This window comes from Cornus florida, unplaced genomic scaffold (assembly GCF_030987335.1).
Source record: "Cornus florida cultivar Cherokee Brave unplaced genomic scaffold, ASM3098733v1 CherokeeBrave_3.0.0_Hap2_Chr01, whole genome shotgun sequence".
Taxonomy (NCBI): domain Eukaryota; kingdom Viridiplantae; phylum Streptophyta; class Magnoliopsida; order Cornales; family Cornaceae; genus Cornus; species Cornus florida.
In genome coordinates, this window is record NW_026775571.1 from 28,525,318 (window position 1) to 28,540,936 (window position 15,619).

Here is a 15,619-nt window from a genome sequence, read left to right on the forward strand (position 1 = left end):
AGAAAGAAGGATGTCAAGAGCACACTCTCGTGATTCAGTGGAAAGATTTTGGTTTTGACGGAAAATATTTCATTGAAGGAAAGGAAAATTTTTGTATTTTGAGATGACACATTTCATTGTCTGGTTAAATAAAAAAAAGGAAGAATTATATATATATATATATATATATATATATATATATATATATTTTATCCGCATACTCTCATTATACACATTAATAAAAAGGACACATACATTCCAAATTAGTAGGGTTTAGTAAAGTAATTTGGAAAATAGTTGATATTCCATATTTAAGGAGCAATTTCCCTCCTCTTTTCCATCCAATTTCAGAAGAATGGAAAGGAAAAAAAAAAATTTGGACGCCAAATTGATCAATGCTTCATCCCTCTCTTCCCTTCTTTCCAACCAAACAAAGCATATATCATGGGTATAAAGTAAAAGAGCCAAGTTAAAAAAACTGTGTTATAAAATTTGTACTTTAGATAATTAATTTGTCACAAAGCTTTTCTAGATCATTTGACCGCAACTCACTTTTCTAATTCAATTTTTTGCAAATATGGTACACCCACATTTAGAAAATTAGCATAAGTTACACATATCACAAAGCATTTCATGGAGCTGCTGCTTCATAGAAGAGAAACTGCTTTATGGGGGGAACACTCTGATCAGCATACAACTAAAACCACCGAATATCTTTAGGCGGCTTGAAGTTGACTGGATGAGTTTCTGGGGTGGCATTTTCATCCTCTTTCCACATCTTGATGGTCTTATCGGCTTCACAAGTGATTAGTCTTGTACCGGTAACATCATAGTTGACCGTGTAAACTATAATTATTCGTATTAAGTCATTCATCACAAATAAACATGAATCTCATAATCTTAAAACCTCATTATTTTTACATAATATATACCGTATAAATAAATATAGTTAGATATAAATACCTTGATCTGTGATTGCAAATATCGTAAAGATCAAGTCCAACATCGAGATCCTTTCTGCCACGAACTAATCTGCAACTCTGATCAACAGGCAAAGGTAAAAAACTGGTTTCTCTCTCTTGGCCTTTTGCACACATAAAACTTTTACGTGTTGTATCATTAATTGTACATAATTGATGGAGTATATGTACTTTTATAAAGATAGAGAGAGGACCAGTTTTCTTTTTAGTAACATAATTCTACTTTTCATCAAAGTAAGGAATAAGAAAGGAAAACACTTCTCCAATAAGTAATTACCAAAAAGGTAATTATAAGTTAACCAAAAATAAATATTATTAATTGATATCTATTTACTTAGCCACCAAGTAATATGTCACATGTCCAAATCATGTGGGCCACAATTAAATAAATAATCTTACATTCTCCCACTTGGCACATATGATAACTTCTGTAGTGGTTTACTAAAATAGTCATTAGTGTGCACCATAAATCAGATTAAGGTATTAAGTTGGTCATTTTAAATACCATGGTAAACAAACTACCAATGTGAGTCATGGCGGTTGTATGTCCCTAAATGACACAGTCCCTTCCATATACCACAACACTAGTAACCTATTCAACATAATCTATAAATGAGACGTATCAATAATGATCTAACAATAATATCTTTTCCAAGACTATTCCTATTACCACTTATTAAAGCAATACGTACATGTACATTAATTAATAAGAAATATCATAAACACATTTAATGAGCGCAAAATGTCAAATATATATAAGCATTGTTAAGTAATCCACAATTTAAAATAATCATCATTGACTATATTCAAAACCTATTCTTTTAACATGTTCTATAAATGTCTTGGGTGGTAATCCATTCATTAATGGATTGCAATCATAAGTTGTGTGCTTATATATTCAATAGACATTCATTATTTCTAAACATCTTCTTTAATGATAAAGTATTTCAACTTTAGAATACCTATCATTTTTCATACAAGAAGATCAACAATTGCAGTATAAATTTTTAGCAATTTGAAAATAATGGTACCCATAACTCCAAGTCCTGAAATAAATTCTGCAACCATAAATTGTAACCTCAAAGCATGTTACAAATTAAAAATTCATAATTGACAAAGTAATAAAAAATTACTTTGTACTTTTTCATAAGATTATTTTTCCAGCCAAAAGAAACAAATAACCAATTAAAAAATGTCTTCCTAAGTGTGAGCATATAATCTTTTATCCCATACCAACTTGTATATACATCAAACTCCACAATATATGCATAAAGAATATTTTTCGTTTCTTTAACTTCTAACTAACTCATTCTTTGGGATTACATTATGCTGAATTTATCCCCTTTTATGTATGGAACAATACTGGTTGAACAATATTCCATATCAAATCTTTCTAGAATTCCTTCAATATATGCTTTCTGAGACAATCCTAAAAATATACGTGATCTATCATGAAATATTTCTATTTCTATCACGTAGGATATCTCATCCATATATTTCATTTCAAAATTCTTAGAGATAACTTTTAGTTTCATATAATAAATTAAGATCACTATTAGCAAATAAAATATCATCAATATATAGAATCAGAAATATAAACTTACTCCCACTAACCTTCTAGTATATACACTGATCAATAACGTTTTCCTTAAAACCAAAAGAAATAATGGTATTATTAAACTTAATATACCATTGTTAGGAAGCTTGTTTAAGTTCATATATTGACATCTTAAGTTTACAGACCATGTATTCTTTACTCTTTAATGTAAAGCCTTTAGGTTGTTCCATATAGACTTCCTCTTTCTAAACTCCCATTCTGAAAATCAATCAAAATCAAATTTTTGCAGATATACCACATAGTCATCCGGAATAGCAGATCTCCTTTTTTTTTTTTTTGAGATCATCTTAATGTTATTCCTTGTGATTCTTTTACAATATATTCATTGATGACAATCTCATCATGGAGTTGTTGATCATTTAATTATTCTTCGTTGTTATACAATTCAACAACTGAAGGAACAATTATTTCTTTAGAAGTTATGGGTAAAGAGATTTGTACCCTAACTTCTAGAATAATCAAATTCTTATTTTTATCACTCCCACTGACTTCACCATTCTCAATGAATCTGACATTACCGGTTTCAATAATTATCGTATTATGTTTAGGATAGTAAAACTTGTACCCATTAGATTACTTAACATCCACGACATTATGGGTAACGAGAAATTACTTAATATACTCCTAACAATATCCATAAGAGTACAATTACGCCTTTCACCTACACGTTTCTGGTGTGGCATGCCTAGCAAAGTGTATTGAGCACAAATGCCATATATTTTAAGGAGTTTAACAAACGGTTAGAGTATTAACCCGTTTCATAATACTTTCCATAATATTCATCACCTCTATATGACCTTATAATTTTCACTTTTCTATCTAGTTGTTTTTCAACCTCATTTATGTATACTTCAAGAGTACCAACTGCTTGAGATTTTTCATACAACAAATAGATATATCCATAACATGAAAAATCAACTATAAAGGCGATAAAATATTTTTCTCCTCCAAAAGATGGAACATCAGAAGGTCTACAAATAATTTCAAGAAGCTATGTACTTATTGTGGCTCATTTCTTTGTGCGTTTAGTTTGTCTACCCTTAATACAATCTACACACACACCAAAATCAGTAAAGTTTAGATTCAGAAGAATCACATCATTTACTAATTTTCCTAACCTTTCACTAGATATTGACCTAGTCTTTTATGCCAAAGATAAATTTTCTATTAATTAAGCTACGCTTAATTCGAACATTATGATGCAAGATTAAAAGGATTTAAATAAATAAACCATCAAGTTTGAATTTACTGAAATTATCAACAATAATACAATAACTCACAAATTAGAATTTCTTAAATAAACATCATTATCAAATTTAAATTAAAAAACCATTAACATAAAGTTTTGAAATAAAATCAAATTATAGGAAATTAAATAAACCTAAAAAGTTTAAAATAATTTAAATAAAATCCACTGTCTAACATTAAACATAATGTCACAATAGTTTCAACAAAACTTTTTTTCCCAATTATCATAAATAAGAAATTCTTATTTGAATTTGTGGTTTAGGCCATAAGAAATTCTTACATCTATTAGAAATATAAACATTAGTACTTAAGTTAACCTATTATGTATTAAAAAGAATTTCAACAAGTAATTCAATATATACAAAAGCCAAAAACTTATTTCGAATCATTCTTTATATGTCATTGTAGACACTAAAATTTAGTGGGCTTTGGTTTTAACGAATGGACCCATTAAATATAGGCCTAATGTTTAAATAAATTATTTAATTTACCAGGCTTGGTCCACTTAAATTATTTAATTAGCCCAGCCCAGATAATTAAATGAAACGATAATTATTCCTAATAAAATATATTTTGAATAATTATCTTTAAAGATAATTATCACAATATAACCGGCCCGGCCCAGTTATAGTTTTATCCTTATCAGGAGATGACACGTGTCATCATCCTATTAATCCAAGAAGCCTATAAATAGAGGCTTGGAGAAAGAAAAAAGGGGAGAGGATTCAGAATTCAGAAGTCTACAAATTCAGACACAAATTCAGAATTCAGAAGTTCAGAGACTCAGAAATCCAGAAACTCAGAATTCAGACACAAATTCAGAATCGAAACCCAAAAGCGAAAAACATCAAGCACATCCAACAACGTGCCGTTCTTCATCAAATTCCACAGTGATTCAAGAACAAGCTCGTGCAGCCCTTGGATCCAACCAACCAAAAACAAGGAGATCGAATCAGAGGACCATTTTTTTTTCTGTAAAAGATATTACAAAGGACTGTACTCCACATTCATAAATTAATAAAATTCTATTTTGCTCCATATTTAGTATCTATTGCAGACTTACAAAATTTGTTTGTACAAATTTGTGGCACGCCCGGTGGGACAACCTTTGCCTCTCATCTCTTTCTCCTACCATCAAGTTTCTTCTCTATCAGATCTATGGCTCCCCCTAAGATTTAGACAGACAAGAAAGCCCAAAAGAACATCGCTATTGCAAAGGTCAACGCTAAAGCCACCATGAAAAGTGGCACGAAGACCAAATTAAGCGATGGAAGTACCTTGACGGGCCCTGTGACACGTAGCAAGTCCCAGGCAATGGTGTCATTCAAACTTTAGCAAGATGTGGTGAAAACTAATCCTGCAACACCGACGAACGTGAAAACTCAACATGTCAAAAACCTTGACATTGTTCCAGAGGAGGCTCCACCACCAGATTCACTTCGTTCTATCTATGATGCTCACTCTAGTGTCGGTTCACCCCTAGAGTCACCACGTTAGACTTCGGAGCAATCAATCACTTTAAGGAACGTGGATTCTCAAGGCCTATCATACTCAGATGTGGTTGCTGCTATGATGACTGGAGCTGCTACGGTGGAAGAACAACTAGCAACTATGGCTCATTCCATTGAGAACCTCACAAAGACTATTGAAGAAAAGGACTTGCAAATCGCTACACTAATGAATAAATTGGAAGTTCAGACCTTCGGTGAAAGACCAATGCCATCCGGGAATTGTGCAACTTTCACACCACCACCGTCTGGGAAACCTACATCTTCCATAGCAATACTAACGGAGAATCCTAATTCTACAGCACAAAGTACTCATAGGGAGAATCCCAAACAGACGCCGGTGACAGAACAAGCGACCAGTCAAAACCAGACGCCGGGGATAGAATAGGTGACTGGTCAAACCAATCATACCTCTTCTTCAGTCTTTTCATTATCTGTCGAACAATTGCAAGATATGATAACGAATACAATCCGAGCTCAATATGGTGGTGTCTCACAGAGCACTCTCATGTACTCAAAGCCCTATACAAGGAGAATCGATAGTATGAGAATGCACGTAGGATACCAACCTCCGAAGATTCAGCAATTTGACGGAAAAGGTAACCCCAAGCAACACATTGCCCATTTTATCGAGACTTGTAACAATGCCAGAACAGAGGGGGACTTATTAGTCAAACAGTTTGTCCAGTCCCTTAAAGGAAACGCGTTCGAGTGGTACACTGACCTAAAGTCAGAATCAATTGATAGTTGGGACCAGATGGAACGAGAATTCTTGAACAGGTTCTATAGCACTCGTCATACTGTTAGTATGATAGAGTTGACTAACACGAAGCAATGGAAGGATGAGCCTATAATCGACTACATTAATCGGTGGAGAGCCCTCAGTCTTGACTGCAAGGACCGATTCTCAGAAGTATCTGCTGTGGAGATGTGTATGCAAGGAATGCATTGGGGCCTGCTCTACATTCTACAAGGCATAAAACCTCGCACATTTGAGGAATTGGCTACGCATGCCCATGACATAGAGATCAGTATGAAATCCCATGACGGCAAAAGTCCCATGACTATAGAACTACGCAAAGATAAGAAGGACTGGAAGAAGGGTGACAAGTCATCAAAAAATACGGCTAAAGATTCAATGGCTATCTCAACCACCCCAATCAAGATATCTGTTAAAGATGACAAGAAGGATGATAAAAAGCCTCGCCAGTTTCAAGAGAGGGAAAGATAGCGTCCTACGCTAAAGGAGTTAGAGAAGAAAGAATACCCCTTCCCCGATTCCGATGTTCCTGGCATCTTGGAATGTTTACTGGAAAGTAAAGTTATAGAACTCCCTGAATGCAAACGTCCTCCAGAGATGGGACGTATCAACGATCCAAAATACTGCAAATATCATCGCATTATCAGTCATCCAATTGAGAAGTGTTTTATCTTCAAGGAGGTGGTGATGAATCTGGCAAAACAAGGAAAAATCTTGTTGGATACAGACGAAGTTGTAACTTCAAATCATACTACTGCTACTTTGACAACCTCTGTCGTGGGGAGTGCTCGTTCTCAACCTTTAACTTCGGAGGTATCTTACACAACTATCTAGTTTGGTTCATTGGAACCAATCCCAATCTATATTGGCCAAGGGAGTGTACGTGACATTTCAACATTTGGAAGGGTTTTTCCTCAGGATGATGAAGAAGGATGGACTCTGGTGACAAGAAAGAAACCACGGAAGCAACAAGCTGATATTTTTCAGACTAATTATTCTGACAGAGGGCAAAGGAAGAAGAAACTCCAATATCACCATAAACAGTCTGGCCATAACAGAAAATGGGTCAAGAAGACACAGTCAACTAAACACACCTCTATAAGCAAAAAGAGTCAGAAGCCTATAACTTTGCAAGAGTTCTTTCCAAAAGGATACCTAAATGACGAAGTTGTAACAACTTACATGGTTTCAATTAAGAAAACAAGCCTTAATGATGAGAAGAACGAAGATCAAGATGAAGTCCAGACTGTAGAGAACCATAATACAGCCATCATTGAAAAATCTGATGATGATGAAGTGGTCAGAGGTACGTTTGAGTCATGTTGTGCACCAATTGTTTTCACGGACGAGGATTTTCAGTTGGGTTCGAAGCCGCACAATTGTCCTCTCTTCGTCTCCGGTTACATAAAAGGACGAAGAGTTACTCGTATTCTTGTTGATGGTGGCTCGGTGGTGAATCTAATACCAAAATTTATGATGAAAAATCTTGGCATCACAATTGACGAGTTATCGCGTAGTCGTCTTATTATTCAAGGTTTTAACCAAGGAGGACAGAGAGCTATCGGCATGATTCGGGCAAAGTTAACTATTGGCGAGCTCCAAGCAGAAACCTTATTCCATGTGATTGATGCAAAGATGTCCTACAATTTGTTGTTGGGAAGGCCTTGGATACATAGTAATGGCGTCATTCCATCGACTCTTCATCAGTGCTTCAAATTCTACAAAAATGGCGTACAAACGGTTGTGGCGGATCATAAGCCATTTACAGAGGCAGAATCTCATTTTGCCGATGCCAAGTTCTATATCGATCATGATACACCTTCGGAAGTGCCCATCCCAAGCCTTCCGTCTACACAAGAGATTCAATCTACAAAAGCAAAAGAAGCATTAAGTGATCCACTAGACGTTTTAGTGACAGACATTGTAAAGGTAGCCAAAACGCGAGGGGTCTCGATAAAAGCACATCGGATGAAACCTATTTTAAAGTATGTTCCAAAATCTCAGCGACAAGAAGGGCAGGCACCTGTTATCGAGATAATTGAAACTAAGGAATTTAAATTAAAGATGTCACAAACCAAGGAAAAAGAAGATATGCAAAAGCTTAAAGGAGAGTTAACTCTTCCTCTCCCTAAGATTCAGAAGTCTTCGCTTTCCAAGTCTCCGTTAAAAGGGTTCGTGCGGCCTTCTCAATCTATGGTTGATCATTTATCACTTCCAAAACAAAGGACCGACGAAGGATTTGATCCTAAAGCATACCAACTCTTGGCTAAGTCGGGGTATGATTTTACAAATCCTGCAAGCCTTGGAAAACTGAATGTTGAGGTCACCGGTGAGAAGGTGCACGGCCTCAATGAGACACAGAAGAAGTTGAAAGATCAAGGGCATAAAATCATTTCACCTAAGTCTGGTCTCGGTTTCGTAGCTTCTGAGTCACTTCGAATTCAAATCATAAAGAGGGATAAGAAGTCAAGCACCTCATACATTGGGTTTGAAGAAGTTGAGGATGAACAAGATCAGCAGACTGGGCATCAAAAATCAGTCTTTGACCGTATAAGAGCTCCATGCGATCGAATATCTGTATTCAACAGGTTGTCAAGCCGAGAATCAAATGTTTCAAGTTCTCATATCAGCAATTTGCCTTGTAACTCTGTTTTTAACAGAATGAGCTTTCATAACCAAGGAAGAAAATCTGCACAACCTCAATCTCGAAAGTCAGTATTTTCTCGAATTGGTACTATCCATGATGCACCACTAAAAAACAGCAAGATTGTGAAGTCAGAAGAAGCTAACATCGACGTGGTGAATAATAGTGAGGTTCAGAGCCTAATGCCTTCACGAATGAAACGTAAGACAGAGATAGATGTCACCAATGATGTTACATTGAAAGCTTGAAGGCAAACCATTGTATTTACTAATCAATCAGCAGAAGTGGATAGAATAGAAGGCACTGGCGAATCGTCTTATGTTACTTCATACCACATCACTGTTAAAGAGGAACCTGACTGTGAACAACCAGATGATATCGAGAAAGCTCCACCAACACTAGAAGACGGGGGGCAGGCTACTGTTGATCAACTCAAAGAAATCAACTTAGGAACTGACGATCAACCCAAACTAGTTTTTGTTAGTGCATTCCTAAACCCCTCAGAAGAAAATGATTACTTTCAATTATTGTCTGAGTACAAGGATGTCTTTGCTTGGACATATAAACAGATGCCCGGTCTTGATCCTAAAATTGCAGTGCACAATCTCGCTGTCAAACGTGGACACGTCCGATTAAGTAGTCTCAACGTTTCTTCCGTCCAGAGCTAGTTCCAAGGATAGAGGAAGAACTGAACAAATTGATTGAAGTAGGGTTTGTCCGTGAGGTCAAATATCCAACATGGATTTCGAGCATTGTTCCAGTGAAGAAGAAAAATGGACAGATTCGAATCTGTGTGGACTTTCGTGATTTGAATGAGGCATGCCCAAAAGATGATTTTCCTCTTCCCATCCCTGAGGTCACTGTAGATGCAACCACTGGACATGAAGCTCTCTCTTTTATGGATTGTTACTCTGGGTACAATCAGATAAGAATGACTCCAAGGGACGAGGAGTTAACTGCCTTTCGCACTCCTAAAGGCATATATTGTTACAAAGTTATGCCCTTTGGACTAAAAAATGCGGGAGCAACATACCAGCGCGCTGTGCAAAGGATCTTCGACGACATACTCCACAAGATTGTTGAATGTTATGTTGATGACTTGGTGGTTAAGACAAAAGAACGAAGAAATCATTTACACGATTTATGTACTGTCTTTAATCGCCTTCGAAAATATCAACTTAAGATGAATCCCCTTAAATGTGCATTTGGTGTGACTTCAGGGAAATTCCTGGGATACGTCGTACGTCATCGTGGTATTGAGATTGATCCTAATAAAATTGAGGCCATTCAAAAGATGCCACCACCAAAGAAGTGAACTTAGAAGTTTACAAGGTTAACTTGTGTTCATTTGTCGGTTCATCTCAAATTTAGCGGGTTGTTGTCAGCCTTTTAACCGACTCCTAAAAAAAGATGTTCCATTTAATTGGGACCAATCATGCCAAAATGCTTTTGATAGCATCAAAAAGTACCTTCTCAATTCTCCAATATTGGGAGCACCGGTACCTGGAAAGCCACTCATACTTTACATTGCTGCGCAAGAAGAATCGCTGGGTGCCTTACTTGCTCAGAATAATGAAGAACATAAAGAGAAGGCATTGTATTATTTAAGTCGCAGACTCACCCCGACGGAGCGAAATTATCCTCCAATTGAAAAAACATGCCTCGCACTTGTCTTCGCTTCTAAGAAATTGAGGCATTATTTCTTGGCTCATACGATACATCTTGTTGCAAGGGCAGATTCTCTCAAATATGTCATGTCTAGCCGGTCCTTTCCGGACGATTGGCGAGGTGGTCAATTTTGTTCAACGAATTTGAAATTATTTATGTGCCACGAAAAGCAGTAAAAGGACAAGTCTTAGCTGATTTCTTAGCTGACCATCCTATTCCAGCCGATTGGGAAATTTCTGAAGATTTTCCTGATGAAGAAGTCTTCCTTGTGGACATCCTCCCTCCATGGATGATGTTTTTCGATGGGGCAGCACGATCAGATGAGGCTTGAGCAGGTGTAGTTTTTGTTTCTCCAAAGAGACATGTCATTCCATACTCTTTTGCACTTGCTGAAAATTGCTCAAATAATGTAGCTGAGTATCAAGCCTTGATTATCGGCCTTCAAATGGCGAATGAGATGAACATCACGGATCTCGAAATATATGGAGACTCTAAGTTGGTGATCAACCAACTTCTTAAAGAATATGAGGTTAAGAAAGATGATCTAGTACCATACCATCGTTACGCCTCTCATTTGTTGGAACGGTTTGATAGCGTCATACTAGAGCACATTCCAAGAAAAGAAAATCGGATAGCTGATGCTTTGGCAAATTTGGCTACAACATTGGCGTTAACTGATGAAGACCTGGTTGATGTTCCTGTATGTCAAAGATGGGTCTTGCCACAAGTCTTGGAGGATAAATTTGAAGAAAGTAATGTGGTTTCTTGTTGGACACAAGAGGAAGAAGACTGGAGAATCCCTATCATTGATTATTTGGAACATGGAAAGCTTCCCGAAGACCTACGCCATAAGACTGAAATACGAAGGCGAGCACCTCATTTCATCTATTACAACGATACATTGTATAGGCGTTCCTATGAGGGCATTTTCCTTCACTGCCTTGGAAATGATGAAGCAACGCATGCAATGAAGGAGGCACATTCTAGGATTTGTGGAGCTCATCAATCTGGTCCAAAGCTGCACTTTTGCGTCAAAAGAATGGGTTATTATTGGCCCACCATGGTCAAAGATTGCTTGGAGTATGCAAAAAGGTGTCAAGCCTGTCAATTCTATGCCAACTTCATACACCAACCACCGGAACCATTACACCCTACTATGACGTCATGGCCGTTCGATGCATGGGGATTAGATGTAGTTGGTCCTTTAGAAAAGTCTTCAAAAGGCCACTTGTATATCTTAGTTGCAACTGATTATTTTTCAAAATGGGCGGAAGCTGCACCCTATAAACATGTGAAAAAGGAAACAGTGGTTGACTTCATCAAGTCCAACATTATTTATCGATATGGTATCCCTCGATACATCATCACTCATAACGGGACGAATTTTAAAAACAGTTGGGTAACTAACCTTTGTGAGAAATTTGGATTCAAACAACGTAAATCCTCCATGTACAATGCCCCTGCAAATGGTCTCGCAGAAGCATTCAATAAGACTCTATGTGAGCTATTGAAGAAAGTAGTCAACCAAACAAAGCGAGATTGGCATGAGCGAATGGAAGAAGCATTATGGGCATACCGCACTACGCATCGAACACCTACTCAAGCAACTCCATATTCTCTGGTCTATGGTGTAGAAGCAGTTCTTCCATTGGAACAACAAATCCCTTCATTAAGGATAGCCATACAAGAAGGTCTTACAAGTGAAGAAAATGCCATCTTACGTCTTCAAGAACTGGAAGCATTGAATGGAAAGAGATTAGAAGCTCAACAACAGCTAGAGTGTTATCAAGCTCGACTTTCTAAAGCATTCAATAAGAGAGTTCGACCTCGGTCATTTCAAGTTCGAGACTTAGTATTAGCTGTTCGTAGACCGATTGTCATAAATCGCAAGGGAAATAAATTTGTATCCAAATGGGATGGACCGTATGTTGTTCGCGAAGTTTATACTAACGGCGCATATCTCATTATTGATGAAGACGGAGTAAGAGTGGGGCCCATTAATGGCAAATTCCTGAAGCGCTACTACCCATGAAGGCAAAGCTCCTGATCGTATGAGTTTAAACTGCACTATGCTCCTGGCCTCCATGAGTTAAAACTGTGATTGCAAAAAAAAAAAAAAAAAAAAAAAAAAAAAAACCCTTATCTCTATTGAACTACGTGATGACTTGATCCCTCTTTTGAGGGTACGTAGGCAGCTTAGACTTTTATTCTAAGTTCATTGCGCCCAAAAAAAAAAAAAAAAAAAAATTCTTTATAAACTCCTGTCCCGCAAGAGTATAAACTGTGAACGGTGAAACAAATAAATAATGATAACATCTTTGTAAATAAAATGGAGATAATAAATCATTTGTTTTATTGCTAAAATTCAAAGTTACAACTTTTTTTTTTTTTGGAAAAAAATGATGATCAATACTAAAATTCCATAGCGATAATTTCGTCACGTTCTTGCCATAATATCTCTTCCAGTTGCTTCACTACTTCAAGGTCGCGATTCGAGATGACGTTAGCTTCTTCTATTGATTTTCGATCTTCCCAAAGTTTGGTGATGGCTTCCTTCTTCTGAGATAACTGTGCATCCGTTGTCGATATGAGGACTTTAAGCCCTTGAGTCTCTTCCCTGGCTTCTTGCAATTCTTTCACTAATCTAGCTTCTTTAAATTCAGCTTCACTCAAACTAGATTGAAGTGATTTTATACGCTTAGCACCATCATCTTCTATAGACCTAGCGTTGGTGAGCTGTGCATCAATACTGGCCAATCGTTGGGATTGAGAGTCTGAAGTCATCATACAGGCATATGAAGAAGATGTAGCAATATAATTGGCCGCATTATTGGTATATGAGTTAATTCACCTCTTCAAAGCTGAATGGTCTCCAGGGAGTTTTGCGAGTCCTTCATAAAGTGTTTGAAGTTTAGGTGCTCGAGACGGTATTTTATTGGTAGGAGTATCGCGTATGATATTCTTTATGAAATCAATAAAGAATAAAGCAGCACGACGATGAACATCAAGAACGATCTCTTCCGCATTGAAAATTGACATTTCAGAAGGGGCAACACGATGCAAGGGTGGACCCTATTCTCTTAAAATCAAAGAAGGGATAACTACATGATCTTTACCAATATTTTCAACCACCTCCATAGCTTGACTAGTCACTTCAGCAACCCCCAAAACATCCGAGTGTTGACTAACTCTGCTTCTTTGTAGTGAAATCTCTGTACCTTTTCCTATCGCAGTGGCCAACTCTAAGGCAGACGGTCCATAAATAGATTCTTCACTACATGTTGGGTTAGCAACAATGACGACATCTTCCCCAAGAAATCCCTTGCTGTCTTTTATCTATTAAAAAAATAATAATAAATAATGGTAATTTGCAGTACAAAAAAAAATATATATATATATATATATATATATATATATATATATATATAAAATAACAGTTACCTGTATAGGTTGTGAACTGCTAGGTACCCCAGTAAAAAATTGATCAAGAGAAGTGGCAACACATTCCTGTACTGAATCAAGTCTCACTTTGTCGGTGACATGCTTCCAGTTACGATCCTCATCATAAGCTTTCACATCCTCATCTTACTCTATTGACAACTGACGACGGCGACGGTTATTGATTAGTGGTGGGACATCTTCTGCTGTTTGGTAATGGCTACTAGATCCTCCAATAACGTCACAATCATTATGAGATTTGATGGTTAACTTTGGCACTGGCTTAGATGTGAGATTTGACTTCAGCCCCTTAATTAAAACCTTCCTGATTTTAGTTGGTTTCTCTGGTGGGGAAATCGTGCGTTTAGATTGCTTTGAGGTAGTTTCTTTCTGTGTAAATGGATCAATATATACGCTGGACCACCATTTGGCATATGCTCTGGTAACTGAGGATTTTTGGTGGCTGAAGGTTGAAGGAAGCAACGCATCACAACCAGAAGAATAATGAACGGATGAGTTCGTACCCAAATTGTCGGCTAAATCTGTGTGGACTATACGGCTCAATGATAAGACGGTCATTTTGGCGCAATGTCAAATAACATGATCGAAGATTGATTAGGGTGTCAAAGTCAGCCTTTATCATCTCGCCATTATCTACAATAAGTCGCTCTTTTGAAGATCTTTTAGCCATTCGAGTTAAGTTTATTCCTTTACATGATCTGAATAAATTTTGGGCTTCAAAATGGTCAAAGTATCTTGCTCCTCCTTCGCCTGCATATAATGTCATTCTAGGCCAATAGTTGGTATTAGGAATGGTGAAAGTAGTTCTGAAATATTCACTCAACCATCCGAATACATAGTGAATAGGAAATATCGCAGAGCAGCTTCCAGGATCTGGTGAGGAAACAATCTCGTTCAAGCCTCTATAAATACTGGCCAGAACCGGGATGGAAAGACAAATGTTGCAGCCATCTGCTAACATGCTTGTGACCTTGAAAGTCCCAGGACGAATTATGTTGCCAGGGTGTGCAGGTAGGCAAATTTGTAGAGCCAATATGCTAAAAAAGCAGCTAGATAAGTGGTGTCTCTCGATGTTTCATCTACACCAAGGTTGATAAATACTTCTTTCTCTTTGGTGGACATCGACCAGACAGGAGGGATCACACCAGACGGATTTTGAGTCCTCATAGGGCGGTGAACTTTATTTTTTTGTTGATTTCTTTGAAGGTTTGGCATGTCTTGATGCACCTTTAAATCAGAAATTAATCCAGTCAGATATCTTCACATTCTGATCTCCTTTATACTTCTTGGAAAGTCTGTGGAAGGCCAAAAATAGGTGTTGACAACTCAAAGGGATAGAATTTTTGTTGTTGCCAGCTCTTGATAGTTCATCTGCACAAGGAATAACTTCATCATAAATTGTTCCTTGGTGAGGGAGACCACATAGCATATATAGATCTCGAAGAGAAATTGATAGCTCGCCAATAGAACAATGAAGTGTATTAGTGGCTGGGCACCAACATTCAAGGAATGCTTTGAATACATCTTCATGACGATCATAGGAAAATAGGGAGGCGAATAAAGCACCATATAGTTGTTGTTTTGATAGAAAGTCGTGGAAACGCGCCAAGACATCTTCTAACCACTCCCAATATAGTTCGGTGTATAACAATTCAGCAGGAAGTTTATAGGGAATACTCCATGATATTTCCTTCGCCTGAACATTAAGACCCAATAGTAAAAACTAGTTTTCTTCAACAACTCTCTCATGAAGTG